The sequence below is a fragment of the Cuculus canorus genome, chromosome 3 (assembly GCF_017976375.1).
Source record: "Cuculus canorus isolate bCucCan1 chromosome 3, bCucCan1.pri, whole genome shotgun sequence".
Classification (NCBI taxonomy): Eukaryota; Metazoa; Chordata; class Aves; order Cuculiformes; family Cuculidae; genus Cuculus; species Cuculus canorus.
Window position 1 is genome coordinate 100,271,875 of NC_071403.1, and position 21,451 is coordinate 100,293,325.

General features: G+C 39.0%; 1 long non-coding RNA gene across 2 annotated transcripts; it reads right to left on the minus strand.

Annotated features, from left to right (window-relative positions):
• Positions 1-605: 605 nt before the first annotated feature.
• Positions 606-21,040, minus strand: LOC128851749 (uncharacterized). 2 transcript variants are annotated; one of them, XR_008449176.1, is made up of 7 exons: positions 20,823-21,040; positions 18,653-18,779; positions 15,310-15,398; positions 12,607-12,752; positions 9,170-9,330; positions 2,298-2,375; positions 606-819 (listed from the first exon to the last, which is right to left on the minus strand). It is a non-coding gene; the product is annotated as an uncharacterized LOC128851749 (long non-coding RNA). The 2 variants fall into 2 exon arrangements; XR_008449175.1 differs by having other exon boundaries at positions 12,604-12,752.
• Positions 21,041-21,451: the final 411 nt, after the last annotated feature.

Here is a 21,451-nt window from a genome sequence, read left to right on the forward strand (position 1 = left end):
TAAGGATGCAGACACTGTATCCATTCGCGCACAAAACTGGGCACAAAGTACCGAGTAGATAAGAGTGCAGCACACTCTAAGAGGGATGTTTCATGCCTGAATTAAGGTATTCTTTGTCCCTGTATTTTACATTTGTTAATCAGGTAAGTTTTCTCTCTCCAGAGATTTGGCACAAAAAATAGTCTCCAAACCTAGGAAATCTTAGACCTGCATTTCTGTCCCATTTCCATAAATGCACATATTGAGGTAGAAGAAAAAATCCCACAAAAAAATAGGAACCAACTCACCCCCAATTTAGTTTCTGAGTTGAAATCTAGTTTCAAGGGAGCCAACAGAGGAAAGAAATTCTGTTAAAAGATATATAGAGACGAGACTTGAGAGAAAGCCGGTAGCAGGTTACTGCAGGGATCTTCCTGGAAGTTAAGAAATGCTCCACATGTTGGAGCCCTTCTAGGGCACAGCATCTCACTTCATAAAACTACCCACCAGCACCATCCTTCTCCTTCCCTTGGGCCCAGCCCCAGGGAAAGGCCGGTGGGCACAGCTCTCCCATTTCGTAGCTCCCGAGTACATTCAGCAATGACAACACAATCTTGTTTTTATTTTTAAATATTTCAATATAAAAAGTTCTCAAGAGCTGTTTAAATATTAACTTGAAAGGCTGCCAAAAAAGAGACTGTAGCACAGGATGCCACAGAATAGAGCTGGAAAATATGAAGGATCAAAGCAAATTCTTCTTATGAGGAGAGCCATGCCATCACCTGCAGAGGTTTCATCTTCATGGATTATTTGAAGCTTTCAAACTACCAAAATGGCCACCTGGAAGTGTGAGAAAAGACAGTTGGAGAATAACTGGACTGTGTATCATCAACACAAATTAATTTCTCTGGAATGGAGCGATTTAGTCCAATCCACAACTTCATAGTACCTCACTTATTATTTTTTTCTGAATCTTTCTAAATAAACTCCTGTCTAGGCAAACCTTTTGTTAGCCATCTTTACAATGAAAATGTACAAATATGTTCCTTTTAGAAGTCATCATATATTTCTATCCTAATATTCCTAGGCACAAATACCTGCCCATTTTAGGGATTTGCAAGATTTCGATTTCTACTACATGAACTTTCACAAATTTTAACACAAATTTATGGTGGATCAATGAGGTAGTGAAATCTCATTCCCATTTCTAAAGATTAAGAGAGAAAGAAGGTAAAATGAGATCCTATGATTTTCCTGGATCTGGAAGTCCACAGATAATTTTGCGACTACATTAGGTTCCCTGGACTACCTTTCATTTGTGTCAGCTCAAAAGGGATTTGGAATAGGATCTATCCTAGATTTACAAGAGGAGCAGCCTCTGATATCCTAAATTTGGATACTGCCTGTGGTTCCTGAGGTCAATCCTTACTCTAGACACATGACAGTAAATCAAGTCCTTTATTGGGAGTCATTGCAGTAACTCAGAGTACACAGAAGCAGAGCATGTCTTCTCATATGCTGACATACCCTGTTCTACAGCTCCACTTGCCTGTGCCCTACAATGTTCTTTAATGTTTTTGCAACAAGCAATACAGAATGAGAAAATCCAGACAGGAAAATTTGCAAAAATTCTTTTTGTCCCTTAAAAGAAACGTGGTATGATAAAATTATACCGAGTACAAGTAAGTATATAACTTGTATGTGTCTACAGTAACAGGGCACCTTAGGATCTAATTCTTCAGTCAGAGGAAAAATAATTTGTTTTCTTTTAATAAAATAAGGAATAAGACAAGCAAACACAATAATCATCGTCATTTTTAAAGTGGAGTAGAAAAATGGGAAGAATTACCATGGTAAAAAAAAAGAAAAAAATCTCTGCCAGCATTCAGGGAAAAAGCTACCAGGAATACAGAGCACTGGGATGCTCTTCCATTGCAGACATCATCCACAGCCATCTGTGCCTTCACACAAAACCTAGGTGTGGTCAAGACCAGCTACTTAGCTGGGATAAAACACATGAGCCTTGACAGAGCAAACCATCTTAGGGCACAGATCTAAGCCAGAAGTGGATATCTTGTTTGCAGGGGACAGGGAAGGCGCACCCAACTGCAGTGAAGTAAGTGCACCCTCAACTTCGTCTTGTGTACTGTTAAAGTTATCACTCTGATCTGTCTGAAGAGCAAGGCCAGAGATGTCTCAGCTCCACAATGTTTACCATACTAGTGTCTGACAAAATAAACTTAATACCTAAACCCACCACACCCCACAAAGAGTTAACCTTGGAGAAGAATCCCTAATACAAAACAATAAAGAGCTACCTGCTGTGTGGGCACAAACTTCAACATACCACCTTCTGCAATGAGTGCAATGCTGCATCTGTAAAACACTCCATCCAGCTGAAAAAAAATAAAAAGAAATTCAAGGCAAAGTGAGTGTAAACATATTCCCATAACACATGAAGTAGGGACAAGTGGACAAGTACTTGACTACACGAGTTTCACAGCTCACTGGGTGTCATTCCAAAAAGCATCTGTCATCACCGCTGGCAATGAATTTTGAAAACAACTGTATTTTGCATCTTGGAGTTCAAAAGGATTGCACAGCCGCCAACAAATTATCTAAGCCTGAAGACCTACGAAATGTGTGCCTTACCTCTCCAGATCTTGTTCTTAGTTATATTATCAGTGACAGGAGTGACAATGTTGCTAGGATGGTGTTAGACAGCAAATTCACACACCAATCCAACCTGTCAAATCAGCGCTCTGTTTGAACTTTTGCACAATTCTTTTAAGAGCAATTTCTTTCTCTTTTTTCATACTATGTTCCACTTGAGGTTTGTAATTTTTTACCCATTTCAGTAATTCCAGAAGAGCGAGTACAGGATTAGAAAATATATTGTGTCTTGCAAGAAAAACAGAAACCTTTTGCTGCTTCCAATCCTAGATATAGGTACAGTAGAGGTGTTTACAGCATCTAAAAATCTGTGGAGGAGGAGAGGCAAAGGAAGTGGTCTCTTCATGCTACTGAGAATTTGGCTACAGCAGCATCAGGATTTACTCCTACCTACCTATTACTATTACATGTGAGAAAGTATTGCACTGGAAGCCACATTAATGCGTAGTTAAGACAGAATCAGATATCCAAAAGAGTGTAAATTTTAAAAGCAATGGGGAAAGAATCAAGGCACAGGGATGTAAATTAATTGGCCTCAGTTCCGCACAAGAGACAGAAACGAACCACAGGTTTTCTTCTGTGGTGTTCGTTCTTCTGAAATAGGCTATTCTCCCACACGGGCCTGTTGGAAGACTATAGCTGAACTGTGCAGAGGAGCTGTTCCTTAGCCAGAAATAAGGGGAAAAGTTTGAATTTAACCATGAACAAAATTACTGCTGTAGAGTTGTTTTACTTTACTATGAAAAATAGTAAAAAAAAAAGGTAACTTTTATATTACTTTAAATAGCACCTGAGTTTATCTTTACCTGTGTACCTGCAAAATTGTTGCTGGGAAATAATGAAGAACAGATTCACTGTTTTCCTTAAGAAAAGACTCACTTAAATATGTACATTTTCATTCCAAAGGCCCATTCTGCCCTATCAGCATCTCTATATCAGTTCAAACAAAAGAACTAGGGCAAATGCACACTAGAGATTTTTCGCAGTCCGAATACATGAATCTGTTTCTGCAGTGCTCAGCTCTGGGAAGTTCGGCTCCAGATGTGCAAACACCCACTTTGATGCCCATGTGAGGGAGAAGAAAGAGGGAATTGGAGAGTCTGAGGAAGCAGCATGGCACATTGAGTTGATTCTTCTTAATAGCCCATATTTCTTTGCTGCAGGCACTGCTGGTATGTGACATGGTTAAGGGTTGGGTTGTGGCAATCCAAGGGCTGTGAAACTGCACACTGATTTGAATACTTCTCTGCCTAAAAGGTTTATATGGGTGCTAATATTTCTTCTCTTACTTACAGTGCATTCAGTTTTGATCTTGATTTTGGGCCCAGCTGAGAATTCAAACATACTGTTAGACTGTCTTACCAAACACTGTTGTACTAACATCAGTTTCTAACCTGCGAAATGGCAAAATGTAAAACCTGAATCATCTTTCCACCATATGACTCAGAAACACATCCCTTTTAAATATATAAAGGATAATATAGCTGGCTTTGTCCAACACTCTTCTTTCTAGGCTGTGAGACATTGTAGTCCATTTAAAATACACGGATGTTAAGAATGAAAAAAAGATTAAATCATGTATTGGAAACCACAGAGATTTTTTTCTTCCTAGCAGCTGTATAGCAAGTTAACACCTCATTTTTTTTCTAAGAGGCTGTCTGCATTTATTAGTGATCTTTGGCTAAATTGTGACTGAAAACCTAGGTTGAAAAGAACGATCTCTGCAGAAATGAAAACGATGTTCACAATAATTGCCTAATCATGTTTTTTTCTACTTCTTTGCTAGGAACTGTAGCTTGGATTATAGAAATGCATTACAGGGAGGTAGTAAATCGTCATTCTCTCTATGGATTTACAAGATCAATCTTAGTAATTTGTTAGTTATAGTGCATGTAACATGATATTATTGCTCATGTTACACAAGAGGATTACATGGCTTACTAAATAAAGCAGTGGTCTTTACTTTAGGGACCATACTTCCTTCCAGACTGATGCCTAGATAAGTGAAATTAGATTGGTGATCTCAGCCTTAGGACCATCTCTGGTGAATATAGACTGAGATCCTCAAATAACTAAACACAACAGAGCCCATCACTCATCTCTACATGCTCATCCCTAACACCTGGATTCCAGATTTTTGCATGTTTTTTATTCATGGGCTTTTGAAACATACTTGAGTATGGTTTTCAGTGCAAGATTTACCAAGTCCCAAATTTGTACCTACACTCCTGTTAGTTTATTTGGTGAAGTTCTGTTCTGGTTGTATAAAGACATATTTAACTACTCTTTTTAGCAGGCATCACATTTTGCATTTTGAAAATAGATTCCTATTTCACCTTTGACTTACAGGGAGAGGAGATATTATTATAGTGTTGGAGGGTTGATATAAATTGGAGAGAATAGAAAAAAGAAAAAGCAGTTTTGTTTCAGCCCAAGCTTGTTCTTAACAACATTTTTGTTCTTGAAAGTCCTTGTAACGATACTCTGCTGCTCAGCCTAAAATGCCCTTTTTTAAATTATGCTCCTCACAGACTAAATACTTTTTCTCTCTTCATGAAGTTTGCATTTTTTATTTTTTGCAGATACTTATCTCTCTGTAGATATGTCACCTATCCCCCGATGACTAATGTTAACACTGTTTTCTGAGCTCTGCCTAGCATTTCCATATATTTCAGGTGGAGTGGGTCTTACCACTATATATCATGATTATAATGATTAAACAAAAATGACATATCAGAAAATGGATATCAGAAAAAAATTCTTCACAGTAAGAGTCATTGGGCACTGGAACAGGCTGCCCAGGGAGGTGGTCGAGTCGCCTTCCCTGGAGGTGTTTAAGGAACGGGTGGATGAAGTGCTTAGGGACATGGTTTAGGGAGTGTTAGGAATGGTTGGACTCGATGATCCAATGGGTCCTTTCCAATCTTGTGATTCTGTGATTCTGTGACATCTTAATTGCCTAGGATCAAATTATTAATATTTATCTTCCATTGATTATGTTTCCCATTCCAAAACTTTCAAATAAATTTTGTATTGATTAATAGAGCTGCACTGACAACTTTTAGCCTGCCAGTCTCTGTTTATCTGCATAAGGGTGAAGCTCAGCATTGCTCTATTGTGCTAGATCAGCCCCGATCATTAAAAACCCTATCTGTGGCTGAAAGAATTCAGCCCAGCCATAGGTCTTCAGCTCTGATAATTTTTGATAACCCTCAAGCATCTACCAACCCTTTGCAGCGTAAACTCAGTGAGGAAATGAATAATGCTTAGATTTTCCAAAAACACTTAGGTACTCAAAGGCATGGGGTACAATATAGGAAAATGGGCTGACCTCAAGGTCACACTAAATTACAAAGCCAACACCCACTCCCACAGTGAGCCTCCAGTATCCTCTCCTCCCTGTGCAGCATGGCACATCAAAACGCTGGAAGTGCATTAGTACCTTTCCCACAAAATCATTTTAGAGTTTGTCACAGCTTCACTTGGTGAAAACTAATAATAAATAGACCCTAAATCCAAGGAAATTTGGTATGTAATTTGTTAGATTCATTTAAAAAAAAAAAAAATCTCCATTCCCTGCAGCCTCTTTTTTAGGATCTCTGGCACAATACAAATACACTTATAAATAAATAAATAAATAAATAGTAAACAGCCCTCAGTGTATCTTAAGGCCCTACTGAGAGAGGTAACAAGGGCACCTCTTGCCTGAGCAATTGTGCTTCTCGGATGAGATGGCCAAATTATCAGGAACAGAGCTATGACTGCCTATTTATTTTAGCAATGTCTGTGAATCAGTAAATTCTGGTTACCATTGACCACGACTACTTGAATATAACCTGTAAGTCAAAGTATCTGCACCCCATTACCAAGCTCCAGAAGGCACTTAGTCACTTCACCACAAATGCTGCAGCTGCCTTGCAATGTGGCACAGCCAGCTCTAACGAGTGCTTTCAGCAGCCTTGGTTTGGCATTGTGCTTTCAAGGACACAGGCATGTTAATTGGAGAGGGATGCGTAATTTGAGGGATGTTTTTTGCATTTTTTTGTTGCTGCTAAAATAGAATGTGAACTTGCTGTATTTTAGCAAGAAGAAATATCAGCCCATCAGGAAGAGGAAGCGTGTGGCTGGGTGGTGGCTCAGGAGTTGTGCTGGTTCATGGTGGCTTCTGTCACCAAAATATCTCCCTCTATGGTCCCTCTATGGGCCAGCACACAAGGGGCAAAGGCCTGAAATTGGAAGGCAGCTGAGGAGCAGCTGGAGGTCTGAGATCATACAGTATAACCCCAAGTCAAAGAAGACGATATGGTCTTAGTGTTCCCCCTACTACCCTCCTGACACTTCCTGGAGATCATCTCCAGAAAGGGGCAGCCCATGCGCAGAGGCAGTGGCCGTGGGTGGCTGCTCAGAGGTGCTCTTGGAGGGGGTATGAGCTGTGCCATGCACAGCCCCACTGTCCCTATCACCCAGTGGTCAGAGGTGAAAGAGTTAACCCCTTTTAGGTGCCACTGAGGCTATCAATGGTCCCTGAGTGAAACAACAGTTGGGGTGAGATGGGGATGGATAGAAACCCACTTCCCAAAATAAGAGGGCACCTAAGACCTGACAGAGGAAATTTCCCGTTGCTTACTGCAGATGGAGATTCCACGTGTCTAAGTCAAGTAGCAAGCAGAGGAGGAGCAAGGCCAGTCTCCTAAAAATGGTGCTGTGAAAGGATTATTTCTTCATGCAAGAGAGTTGTGGGAGTGAGAGTGACAGAGGTCAGGAGCTCTGCTCTTTGAGATTTTTATAAGGGAGCAACAAGCCAGCATAATTACTGGACTGAAGCTCATAACAGAGCTTATAAATGCATTTTCAGTGTCCTTGCCTCCATTCCCAGACTTTTAACTCTGGTTCAGTCTTTCCCCTCCATTCACAGGTACAAATGCCTCTGGCTTTCTGGAAGTGACTAGAGCAGAACTGACTTGTTAGCTCTTACCCTGAGAAACTGTTGGTAGCCTACAGGAAGAAATCAAAAGCGTGTCAGTTGAGATTTGAGTAAAGTAAGACTTGTACAGCATTAAGGCAGTTTAAGTACTCAGATCTGCAAATTAGTCTTTGTACTCTTCTTGCTTTACCAAAAAATCCAGAGTGAAACTTGCCATTTTGGGTTATTTCACCATCAATCACTTGTACAAATGAGGTTTTAGGGGCACACCTTTGGGCTTTTTTAAAAAAAAAAGGTTTAAAAATTTTAGGCAGAGAATGAGGAGGCAGGTACCGATCATTTATAAAACATTGACAACAACCAGCCTCAAGAAAGTCACTTCAAATTACTTGATAAAGCACAAAAATATGCAAGTTTTTTCCTGTGGAGTATTGATGATCAAGATTTTATGAGGGGAAATATGTCAGAGGCCAGCCATAATGAAGGTGTTACCTTCATTATGAATTGTTACTCACTGTGAAATCATCTACAATTTCAGGTTTGATAATTGTTCAGTGAAAACTTCTGCATTACAAGGCTTGGTTTAATTTTCCAACAAGCTGCAGCTCATAGTCAAACTCAATTTATAACACATGCATTGATGGAAGTTCTCTGTTGGCCCCATGTAGGATATAAAAAAGCTGATGTCCCCAAGAGGGCAGAAATGCTTCTAACAGTGACATCAAGACATCTCCAAAGGCTATTTTTTTTTCCAGCACCACAAAAACCAGGTTGCTGAGACTAGGCAGCTGGGTTGGGAAGATCTTTCCTGCTTCCTCTTGAGGGCATCAGGAATCCTTTTAGTCCATATGCTTCAGGAATCTGACACAAAGTACTGTTAAGCCAAGAGGAGGACTTCCATTAACATTAGCAGGCATCTGCTGAGGAACCAAAAGGCTATGTGAATCAAATCAGTGAATCAGAAATGGAAGATGTAGCCAAGCTCAGGCTGGACTTTAGGAAGCAAAGATTTATTATTAGCTTGAAAGAATGAAGTCCAAGACTGTAGCTCTGTTATCACCCTATCTGCAATTCCTTTGTAGGAATTGCTGCTTTTGAATCTACTCAGAGGTTCAGCTTTTAGGAGTGAAAGTAGCAGTTTGCCCATTCTACAAAACAACTACCAGTCACCGGTGACTTCCAAAATAGGAACTAGAGCAACAATTCTCAAGAGTTTGCCACGCTTAGTCAATTTAGATAAAGACGGGGGTTTCCTGAGTCCTGACAGGGGCAATTTTCATGTTACAGGCAGTACCCTATGCTCCATTTCCAGCTAAGCCACTTAGAAATACTGATTTCTTTCTTGTTTCCCAGAGGGAGCTCAAGGAAGCATGCCACAGCAACACAATCCTTCATGAAATTAGGCCAACAATAATATTTTTTTTTTGCAAAAGCTTTTTTAAAATGGATTGTTTGTACTCTCCTGCTGGGCAGAAAAAGACAGAGAATGGCATGTCCCTTGTGTCGAAGTCCCTACTAGCATTAAGGCAATAAAATTAGCATGAATCACAGGGAGTTGTTAAAGGGGTGTTTTATCGGCCTTCTTCCACCTACCTGGTTCCCCAAGATATCGCAAAAAGAACACAAAGAGAACAGTTAGATAAGTTGCGAAGAAAGAGGCAGATCTCCAAGGTACTGCTTGGTCCAGTCCTGTCCTTACTGACAGCTCCCAATTTGTCAGGATGAGGTGGTAGGTTCCCAATCATCATGCCTGCCTGGAGTACATGACAAAATGCATGTGTCAGAGAGATGCCATACTTAAGCTGCAACGAGTTCCCACATTCCATATTCCCTGACGTGGGCCAGACCAAGAAGCTTGGCATGAGACTGAAAGTTCAACATGACCTCCCTAAAGCATGACCTCCCTAAAGCCCTCCCATCTGCTAAGGAAGGGCAATCAAACCCTGAAAGCATGCAAGCTCCAGAAGGCAAAACCTCTCCAGAGTCAGCGAGATTTTTTTTATTGACACCCTAGAGAAACAAGATGTAATGAGGTCATCATGCAATAATAATATCGTAGTTAAATATCAAAAGGTAAAAACAGTCTGTACTGAACTAGTTGCAAGTGCTCTACAAGAACTGTGTATCCTGCTCTCAAAATTTACTGCTGAGCTTTTGAAATGGAGTTATATTCAGAAATATAATGGTCAAACACACGTGAATAGGTGGAAACTTGCAATACAAAATGTATCCTCATTTACATTAAAAAGAGGTTGCTTTCCATAGTGGAAAAATGAAGAAAGCAAAAACTATAATTTAAACCATACTTGATTATCTGAGACACATTTTTACGCATGCCAATAGTTACATTTTACTCCCAAGATACCTGTGTCTACTATGAACTTATTTTATGAGTTTATTAAGAATGTCACATTGTTTTTTCCTACTTAACTGCAAATAATTAAAACATAATATTGGAAGTTTTCTAGTACAGCTTGTTAGAAAAAAATGTTATCTTTCCAAAACAGTTATTTTAGGAAAAATCCAAAATATTTCAGAACTGCTTTCAATATTCAACCAACATTCAACACACTGTGAAAACACTCTTCCTTAATACATAGGGAGCTTCACCTGACAAGTTCTTTTACAATTGTTTCTCCTTTTGCATAGGCTTTTTAGAAAAGCTCTGGCTAAAGAGCATATTGTATGCCATCTGTCTTGAAAGCCTACCCACAGAGGCAATTCTCATGCCTACCGAGTACCAGAGGACTTCAATTCCAATCCAAATATTTTCCTTCCAGGCAAGGTATTTTAACTTTTTGACTAACATAAATAAATAAAATACCATAAAAAGTAAATACTTTTGCAAAAGAAATTTCACATCTTCAGAATTAGAGCAGTGTAAATGACTGGAGGAGTCAAATGAAAATATTAGTAGGAATAACAATAATAATTAATTTTCAGTCTTGCAAAGTTCATTTACTTATTTATTTATTGCACTTATTTTCAGAAGATCAAACCACAAAACATCAGAATTCCCTGCCCTTAGAAAACCTTGGGTATTGACCTGCTCTACCAATGACAAAAAATCCACTCCTTGTAAAATTTTTTATAATGTTTGTGGAGATCAGAAGAGGCACTTACAAAACATGAATAATTTAACATACTACTTTGAAAACACCTTTCAGTTGAACTCCGAAATTCCTGAGATTTGACCACTGTGCTTAATATCAAGTCTACTGATTGGGAAAGAACAACTTAAATCAAGCCTTTCTAACAAATAAAAATCTACTTGAAATGATTCCAAGACAAATGTTTTTCATATACAAGCTCTAATCTAAATTTTGAAATCATGCAAGAGGCTTAAGTCCAATCAGTTATTACTCCCTCACAAACACCATTTTCAAGCACGAGTCCATTTTATAAGCCTTCCAACATTTTTCTCAAATTATACATTTAGGTTCCTAGAAGACAAGTACAGAATTTATAGCTTCATTCAAGATTAACTATATGGAATAATTCAGATACAATGAACAAATGCAAGCTGCAAAGCCAAAGGTCAGACCCCATTAAATATATCACTCTTCATACTTAGAGGAGCCCTTGTTAGAAAGTACAGGACACCTGATTTTTTTGCTATCTTGTGCTTGTGATGAGGCATGGAGAATTTGTTTGTGTTTTAGAAGTTAACCAGCCTTTCGTGGCAGTAATACTAAAGCGAATTGTTACCTGGTGTGCCAGGAACGTCCTGTTTGCCTTTGAGAGGAGCCTGCCAAGGTACCTCTTTACCATCAGACGCCTTTCATATCCACTCACTATTATCAGCTTCTCAGTTTCATCTCTTGGATCAGCAGCAATTTCTTAAAGTATTTATTTTCTTTGCTAGCCCAGCAAAAGGCTGTCACAGCACATTGGATTACAGAAGCAAATGGGCCCACTGGAGCCATGAGACTGCTCAGCTCTCCTTGCAACCTCCCACACCCTTGTGGAGGCTTAGCTAGGGGTCCGTGGCTGGATCACCCCGAGGAGGGTAGGGAAGATGTCATACAACTTTCCTTGGTATAGGTAGACTTCAATCTATCCTCTCTGGCAAACAGCTGCTGCGAGAGACAGTGCTCATCCTGCAGGGATTGCAAAGATGCTGCCTAAGGGCAAATAATTTGCTACTGCACTGTACCAGGCTGCAGCAGACAGCTGGGACATTAGCAATATTTTTCTCAGAGAAGGATGACTTCATTGCCTTGTAACAAAACCGAAATCTTCCTCCCTCCACTTTATGCTGTGAAAAGGACAGGAGCAGACCAAAGGGACCCTGCAAACTCTCTATCAGGTTGGGGAAAGGCTTTCCTCTCACAGCTGCAGGAAAGGATAACTAAGGATCCACTTGCAAGTTCCAGGAGAGATAGTTGGGAAGAGCAGTCTGCAAAGTCTGGGTTACATCTTCTGAGACCTTGGACAACCTCTGCAGTGGACTGGGCTGCCTGGGCTGGCCACTGCAGCTGAGGCTGTTTGCACTGGAGAGCATCTGCTCCAGCAGCTTTGCTGGCGTGCTCACCTCTTCCACCTCAGTATCTTTGCTGTTTACTGCTGCCAGAAGGTGATCTTCTCCCACCACCTCTACACTGAACTAACAAGGTTGAACTAACAAGAACATAGTTCCGTTCCCACTGGGGATCTTGCCTATCAGCAAGAGGCAAGACAAATTACGGTTTTGTACTTGTAGCTGATTGTTCCACTAGACAAATTTCTAAGGGAAATCAAGGCCTGAGTTAGAGGTGTTGCAAGTCATTGCTAGGATCTCTTTAAAACTGAGAGAAATCTTGGGGTTGAGTGGCCACACTAACTCCCCTCTGCCTAGGCAGCAAGTGTAGTGCTATACCTGAAGGATGTCCCTGAAGGTCCCGCCCTTATCCCTCTCAACAAGCACAGAACAAATCACCCAGACATGGCCTGTGGCACAGAAGACCTCAGCAGGCAAAGAACAACTTTTTACATTTCCAAGATCTCCTGCACACAGCACTTCAAAGAAGGTCAGAAACATTTTGTACCACCATTTCAGACTGATGGCTGTCACCACCACGTGCTGGTCTCCATGTAGAATCAATTAGTAATAGCCAAAGTCTCTGGTGACTCTGCAGAGAGGGATTTTCTTCCTCTTCTGTAATACCATCAAGGTTTTCTCATCAAAGGATTATGCCTATGACAAGAAAGCAATGTAATTTAATATAAGCTGAGAGGGAAATGGAAAACTCCCCCACCTGAGGCTAAAGCTGCGACTGTTGTATCTGGAAACACAGTCATATAATCTTAAAAATGATTTCTCACCTCTGCTTAAACAAAAAAAAAAAAGAAAAAAAAAATACCTGTCAAAACAGCCTTTCCAGAGTGTACATGGGTAAGAGGGAGAAAATTAGTTTAGGTCAATACCATGTCCTCTAGCATAAGTAATTCCCTTTTGCAGATACAGTTTTGTTATTTGTCCTGTATAGAAAGACGAAAAAGATTGTAGACAGAAGTAGGGTTTTCAAACCCTGCTTAGTCTCCTTCTAGACACCATTTTCAGTTGTTAAAAATTAGAAGTTAATGGATCTGTGCAGTTTACAGCAGTGAATTTCAGACCCACTGAGTCTAAAACAGGAAATAAATTTATATATAAAACAGCCACAAATTCCCTACTACTTGATATATTTTTTCTAGAATATGCATTCTTTTGGCATCATACTACACTTATTATGGGCACCAATGTTTCTGTCATAAATACTTTAGTGAAGTAGTTTATTTAAAATACAATATCATTTGTGGATGACCATTGACTCAGTATGTGTCCATTCCTTAAATTATTCTTCCTGATGGCTGAATCCCTTTTTCTTTATTTTTTCTTTCCCTTTTGCCATCACATATTTTATTTACCAAACTAGTTTGCAAGAGATGGAGGAAAGGCACTGTCTGTGCTTTCCTCATACAGAATGGATTCCAGAGACATTTTAGTACTGTTTAGAAAGAGAGGTTGGCAGGCCTCCCCTGTCATGGTAATTCACATAGGATTAAGACTACCACTCAGACAGAAAGAGAAAAACAAATATAAGAGGAGGAACAATTTTGTTAGCTATTTACACTTTCTGTGCAAAATTATTCATGAAACTTATGGCTATATATTTTTTATATGCTCTCATAGATTAAAGCATTTCAGTAAAGAAAATAGACACGATGGTTGTTTCTACATAGGTGCTGTTTTCTCATGATGCCCATGGTTTCACAAAGTAGTCATCTTTGCTTTCTTTGCTGACACTCCACAGCAGGCAAAGCAGCTCAACCTTCAGCAATTTGGGTTCGCAAGAGTTTTGGGGTGATGAAAAGAACAACTAGAACAAAAAGCAACTAGACAATAATCAGCATTAAAAATATACCCATCCTCATCATAGCCCTGTCAGGATAATTAAGGAGAACAAGTAACAGGGCTTTTTGTCCCCATTGGGCAGAGCAGCAGAAGGACTCCCATCCCACGTGGTACCAGCAGAGTCTCGGACCTCCTCAAACATAATTTCAGCTGGTAAACTGCTAAATTAGGTTTTAAATGCCTTGCTGTTCTGAGGTACTTTGTGTCAGCCTCTTTTTAATGAGGCTAAATGATTGTCAATAATTTGGTTTTCAAAGAAAGACTTCAAATTCACCAAAGACTAGGGGTGTTCAGATCTGGATTTCAAATTCATCCAAAAGTTGTATATGAGTAAATCCTGATCTGAGCGTTTAAAGAGTTTTGTTATTTTTTTCCTCTATTACAAGCGGGTCCAGGTGAAAACATCAAAATGTCAACAAGGAAATTCTGTTGGCAGTTTCTACCTTAACTATAAGAAGAAAATACCAGAAAAACCTAATTAGAAAGTCTGAGAGAATAAGGACTTTTCCTTTAATTCAGTTTGTTCTCTCACTCTTTTTTGCTTCCACATCAAAATAACACTAGAGAGTGGAGAGTACTTTACCGGTATGATTCCAGAGGAATGATACCATTGCCTGTGACAAAGGCAAACTTTATTGGACAGGAGACACAATTTCACTTGCAGCCTCCACAGAACTACAAAAGAGCCCTGCAGGAGCCACCAGCCTTATTGGCTTTCCACTTCAAGAGTAAGATGCATTCCTTCAATCACACATTTGTGTAAAAAATAAAACGGCACAAAAATCGCACAATGCAGCATATATAAAACGGTCATAGAGAGAAGGATAGAAACTTGAGTACAGCAGACCCGATCTAGTGTTTGTGGTATTTGTAGACCTAATCGGTCCTTAGAAAATGTATAACTGAAGAATGTATAAAGGCCTGGTCTAGGAGTGATCGTACCTCACAAAGAGCACAGAAATGAGGAGGTGGATGTGACAAAAAAAAGAAAGAACAGGGTTACAAGACTGGCTCCATTTGAGGGCAATGTGTTATTCCCATCAGACTGTTTCCACTCTGGGTTTTCATACTTGAGAGGTTGGATAAGCCTTGGACAAGCCTCTGAACTTTTAAATGCTTAGCTGAAGCTGGAATTCCAAACCTTTTGAAGCTGGCCCATCGCAAACATTAACATACAAACAGCTTCCACATAAATATTAAATGCAAAAGACATAATTTATAAAATTGTCACTGTGCCAAAGAACACTACTGAACCTGTCCAAAGATTGTTTTTAACGTGTGCCACAGGCTGAAAACTAGCTGCTTTTAAAAGTGTTTCACTACAGCTATCATTGCTTCATTGGATCCGCACTGTTACCTGAGAAGTGGTGTGCATAACTCAGCTGTTTCACTTTGCACCAGAATGCATTGGCATCTCCTTCAAACTTCACATCCTGGGATGGTCGCCTAAACAAATCAGCAGAATTGTCCTGAGGTCCTGCTATGAATATTTATTATTTGTATTCAAAAGCTCAGCTATGCTGTCTTTGTGACAGACACATTATAAGAAAATAATTTGCCTCAGATAATGTATATGGTTGCATTCCAGTCAAGTTAAGAGGGCTACAAGAGTTCAATGTTACTTACTAGATCCATGTGTAATATTCATAAGGTTTCTTCTTTTTAATGATAGCAGCACACTTGTAAATTGTATCTCAGATGTTCTTTAAACAACTGAGAGACCACTTTCTACAGGAACAGCAGCAAATTCAAGTTTATAGGTACACATTTAAAAGTAGCAACAACTATTTTTATCATTCAACAGAAAGATGCAAGCCACAACATCTACATGCTTTTATTATAGCACTCTCAACAGAAAAAAAAGCCAACATAGTGGTGTTTACCACTGTCTTTTTTTTGCATATGTCTTGAAGTTCAAGTGCTTCACATGGACTTTCTGCCACCAAGGATTAGTCACACTGTTGACACTCACTCATCAGTTCAGTTACACTGCATTTCAGGAGATTCTTCAACACACACCAGTCAGCCACTTGCGGTCCAGGAGACAACAGTGATTTGGGCAGAAAAAGTAATATGGTTACTGTGAGAAAGTCTGGGCAAATGTATTGTTGGCAAGATTAGCAGGGGAACGTTTCCTATAATTTACTGACCACCAAATTAAAGGCTATTATAAAATATCGTTAAAGATGACTTGTAGTCTGTTTGCAGCCCTTTCTATATGTAGTTATGAAAACTAAGCTCAAAAAACCTGGGCACTCATAGTGACAGCGTATCTTTTTCCTAGAAAAGTATGGTTGAATGAACAAGATTCATGAAATTCAGATATATGCTTTCCAGAACAACTATAACTATTCCATCTGTTCCTCTGCAGTATTCAAAAATATCTTTATGTTCTTAAATCTTTTGGCAGTATATCTGAGCAAAAGATATATTATGGTAGCGACTGTAACACAGATATTATCAACCTTTAAAAACTTCAGCCATGTAACATTCAAATACATTCACGTTATCTTCTGTCTATTTGGCAGCAAAGAACTGTAGCTGATTTTACCTCAAAGCAGGTTACTAGTGATTATAGCTAAATGATTTCTAAGCAGATCTTTTTCTTAACCTTCAAAAAAATAAGGCTCACTTTCTGTAATAACGCAATGCAAGTTTGTTGTCTATATTTCTGGCTTCACGACAAACAAACATGGCTTCTCATAGAGAACCAATAAATCCCATGTGACGTATTTCATTCAAGGAAACTTCAAGAAATTAATTTGTCTGGCCTGCTAGCCAGAATGCTAACATATTTTTCACCAACTTCACCCCTACTTCAAGGGGACAAAGGGTAACCCGGGTGTTGCTCATATTCCCTTCTCCCAAAAGTGAGCTTTAACTTTGAGGTCTTTCATTAAACCACTGTGGATGCTGAAAACCAGAGGAAAGTCACAAGGGCACAGCAGTAGCAGGAATAAGTCACAAATGGAGAGGACCCAAAGGAATGTCTTTGTTAGGGCAAGCATAAAGCAAGGCTCCTCTCAAGCATGTGTGTATTACCAATGCATATCAGGCTCCAGACTTCAGTAAATGGTTGAACAAGTTTACTGACATGACTCATTCTATAGCTATGCCTAAACCAAATCAATTTTAGCTATTCAGCTTTGATGAATGTTAAGGTCATAACAACCATAAAAAATAAGAAAGGCACCTGAAAACATTAACAACATAGGAAAAATACAGGATTTAGCCAAAAATAAACAGAAGATATTTCTAAACAAAGTGCAAATTTATTTGTTCTTTCCTGGAATGATTACCTTCTCTCATAAAAGGAGTTTGTTATTAAAGTTCCTTTGCTTCCCTAGCAATGGTATCGTGGTTTTGTGACACTGTAAGTCTAGTCAAAGCCTATGTGGGCCACAGAAACAGAGGCAACGACATTGTTCATGAAAGCTGGAAGCACGAAGAGCGTGAGAAAGATGAGGAGAGACAATATTAGTCATCTCCAAAATAAAGAGCTAGGCAAGAGGGCAATATTGCTGAAGGGTAGATAGAGCTACCAGTGCAGAAACACAGTCAATTTCTTTTTAATAAAAGGGAAAAGAAAATTGCACATGCTCAAAAGGAGATTTTTTTTAAACTACCTGACAGCCAACTCAGACTGAAGGGTAATTAGAGATTAATTTGGAACAACTTGGATCCAGCAAATCTTACTCTGTTAACCCCATTTGTTTAGTAAATTAAGTTCAAAGTGCTTTTGCTGATAAAGGATTTTAGGGCCTAGTAAGACAGAATCTTGTAGGACTAGGATTTTATCTTATGGGCTCTGCTTCTGAGTGTTTTAGCTGGCTGAAGTCATAGTAGCTGAAACTATGCCTACATCTATGCCTACACTTTATATTTTCTCCCGTTCTTAATTTTAAGGCATTGCTAGAGTTCCACACGGGAGGTCACAATTTGGTCATCAAATAAGATATTTTCCACCCACCAGCTAGAACCTAACAAACATTACCTTAAATAAATTTGTGCCCATGCCAACTTCAAAATTAACTTCCCAAGCCAAGCTACGGTTAGTGGGAAGGGGCCAAGGGGCCCACAACTCTGCTGTTGAGCTAATGGAGCAGTCTCAAGCTGCCAGTCCAACAAGGGAGACTTTTTTTTTTTCACGTATACATTACACAACGTGTGCAATATTTTCCACATTCAATGAGAAGACTTTATTTATAAGCTGCCTGTGTCGAAATGGTCTCTTATTACAAGGAAGCAGCATGCCAGGTTGGGCCTGGAAATGAATTCTCATTTTTCTCCTTCACTGCAGCATTCAGTGACATGTTGCTCATTCCCTCCAAAAACATTTTACAGATGGTTTTGGCCATTTACTGAACATAGAGGACCTAGAATAATGACGTATATTCTCAAATCTCTTTACCTTGTTCAGCCATCATTACCTATTGGAATAATCAGTGAGATACCGAGTTTAAGGAGGTATGTCTGCCTCTGGGAAGAGTACCTATGGTGGAAACACATAGTTCCATTTTCAGCCCGAAAACTGTGTTTTGTCATCGTCATCAGTTTAAAATAGTTTAAAATTCTGCAGTCAGGTTTCATATGTAAAGTTGAATCTTTTCTATTAATGCAAAATTTAGTCTAGATCAGAGCTTGAAAGAATGGTCCAAATCTTCACATCTATGCTGACTGCAATAGGAATTGATACTTACACAAAGGCAAAAAAAAAAAAGATGTCCGTAGTTCTGCCTTCATTCACGGGCCCAGAATGCTTCCTCTGAAAATGCTTACTTCCAGATTCACCTGTGATGTCAGTCGAATATCTTATCACATAAAATGCTATTCAATATTAAAAAAAAAAAATCAGAGCATGTACAAAGTTATCGTTATGCTGTTTAATAGTAATTTATTATGCAAGCATTTGGGATATTCTGCAAATGAATACATAATGAAAATGTCCATTTCATTTCTATATCCTTGATCTCATGTCAAGTACTTATGCTACATCCAAAACATCTATAAGATGATCTTGGTAACAAACTCCAGGGCAATATTCTGAACTGTGAATCCTGGTCCCACAGAGGCATCATCTGTGGGATCAACCTGTGTTGAGTTACATACATGTCTTACTGAGAAACATATTTCCCAGCTTGATTAGTTTCTCAGTATTTCCTATTGTTTGGCTTAAATTACTTCCTGCTTGGAGAGAACTCAGAATCACTGGTGGCTGTGAATCCCATTTTAGATATCTGCCTTTACTCATGTACACTATAAGGAATTCATGGTGCAATTACATAAAACTGTGCATTGTCCTGTGGAGAAAACAGAGATATCTCTGAGCAAGCCAGTTGTGCTGCAAGCAACATGACTAATTCAGGTTAACAGCACTAACTCAAGTGCTGGTGCAACCCTTTCCATTCCAGGAGAGACTAGATTCCACCCTGCTAGTTGGAACAGACGCTTGTTTAACAGAAGATGTGCGTTAACCTAGACAACCAGTACATAATTATTCAAATGCCTATAAATTAGCACTTTGGTTAACTGTTCTCTCCCTCTCTCTCTCTCTCTCTGTTCATGGAAGAGGGACTAATTAGGAAGAGGATTAATTAGTAGCCAAGGACACTTTTGAAATAGGCCTTCAGAGGAAAGACAGTCTCTGTCTACACCAAAAATTCACATTGTAAGCACTTAAATCTAGAAAGGTGTCAGAGGATTTTTAAAATGAAAAGCTGTGGAAAGAGCACAAAGATTGGAATGACTCACCCTCTCCTGGGAAAGTCATAAAAACTCTACATCCTTTGAAAATAACACAGTTAGGTCAAAATCAATACAATTCTGATAGAAAAATTTTCATCATAATAGCAGTTTCAATGATAAAGTCTCATTTGGTAGAGTATACCAGAATAGACAAGAAGACCACAAGTAAACACTTTTTTCCATACAAACACTACAAGTCTAATAGTGTGCAAAGACTGATCTGGAGTGTCTGGGTTTAAACACTGACAGTAAGAGTTTTAGGCTCTCTTGATACTTGGTAACAGACCAATAGTAAAAATTACTTTGACAAAGAACTTCCTAAAGGACATAAAACTAAAAATAAAATTCTTTCTCAAAAATTTGACAAGCAGAAAGCCTTCCAGAGAGCCTTTAGGGTCGAGAGATGATCACATCCTAATAGTAGCACTTGCAGAAGACACAGTCAGAGCAAAAGAGCTATTTCTTTCCAGTTTATGACCAAGAAACTTATAGAGGATCTTTTCTTTTCAGGGGAATGAGCTGGAAGATTTGTCTTAAAAAATCAGGAGAAAGTTCTTAGAACAAAACACAAGCAATAACAAATTTGCAGAGGAGGTAACATTTACTCATGATTCCTAAAGAAACTCAGCTATGAAATTCTTAAACCGTAGGCTGGTACAACTTACTGCTTGAAACTCAGTATCATAGGAAGGGAAGATGACAAACATGACATTGTTTTTCAGAGTAGGCAGATGAGCAGCTTGGGAAAGTACAGATCAGGAAGTCTGACTTGTTTGGTAGGAACCAATTTGGCATGCTAGCAGTTGTGTATGTATGTCGTTTAACTGGAAAGTCAATCCAGGTCTCTTTGGCAGAGGGAAGAAATGCAGCACAGATCTGTTCAGATTCTTTGTAAGAATAAATGAGCTGGAATCTGTGGTATCTGCCTTATCTATAACAATGATTTGGAAAAGTAAATAATGAAGTTACAAAGGTCTGCGTTGGCAAAAACTGCCTGATTGCAAGACTACAAAGAACTGCAAAAGAACTGGCTAATAAAATGATGGCTAACATTCAAACTTAATAAGTGCAAATAAATACATGCAGAAGGAAAAACATCTATATTATGGACTGTTAAGTACTCACCATAACACAGAAAAAGGATTCTGGAGCTTTTGTGGATATGTCCATCAGATGGTGGTGCTCAGTAAAGGCAAAAGAAGTAAACGGAATTTTAGGAAGTATTAGCAAAGGAACAGAGAGCAAAGCAGTGACAAAACATTATGCCATGGTTCAAACCCTTAACCCTTCCATACCCTTTGTGTTGTGCACATCTTTAGGTCTCAAAAGCCACGTGGCAAAGCAGAAAAAGGGAGGAGAAAAACAAGAAAGATGGAATGATTTCCAGAAAAGAAAAGAGGCAACGGATTGTGATTCTTCAGCTTGGAAAAGAAATGACTGATGGAAGATATGCTACAGTCTTCAAATCATGACTGGAATAGAAAGGTTAATATGGGCCAATTATTTGTTATTTCTTGTGACACAAGACCTAGGGGATGCCAAAGCAAACTTTCAGGCAGCAGCTGTAAAGCAAATAAAAGGAAGCATTTTTCCCATAGGATTTATAGTAAATTAGTTGTCATCTAATGCCGTGGAAGGAAAAAGCCCCCAACTATAAATAAGTTCAAAAAATTTTTGACAAATTTATAAGGCAAAATAAAAGTTCACCAAGGGTTATTAAACCTATGAATACATACTTTAGCTCAAAAAATTCT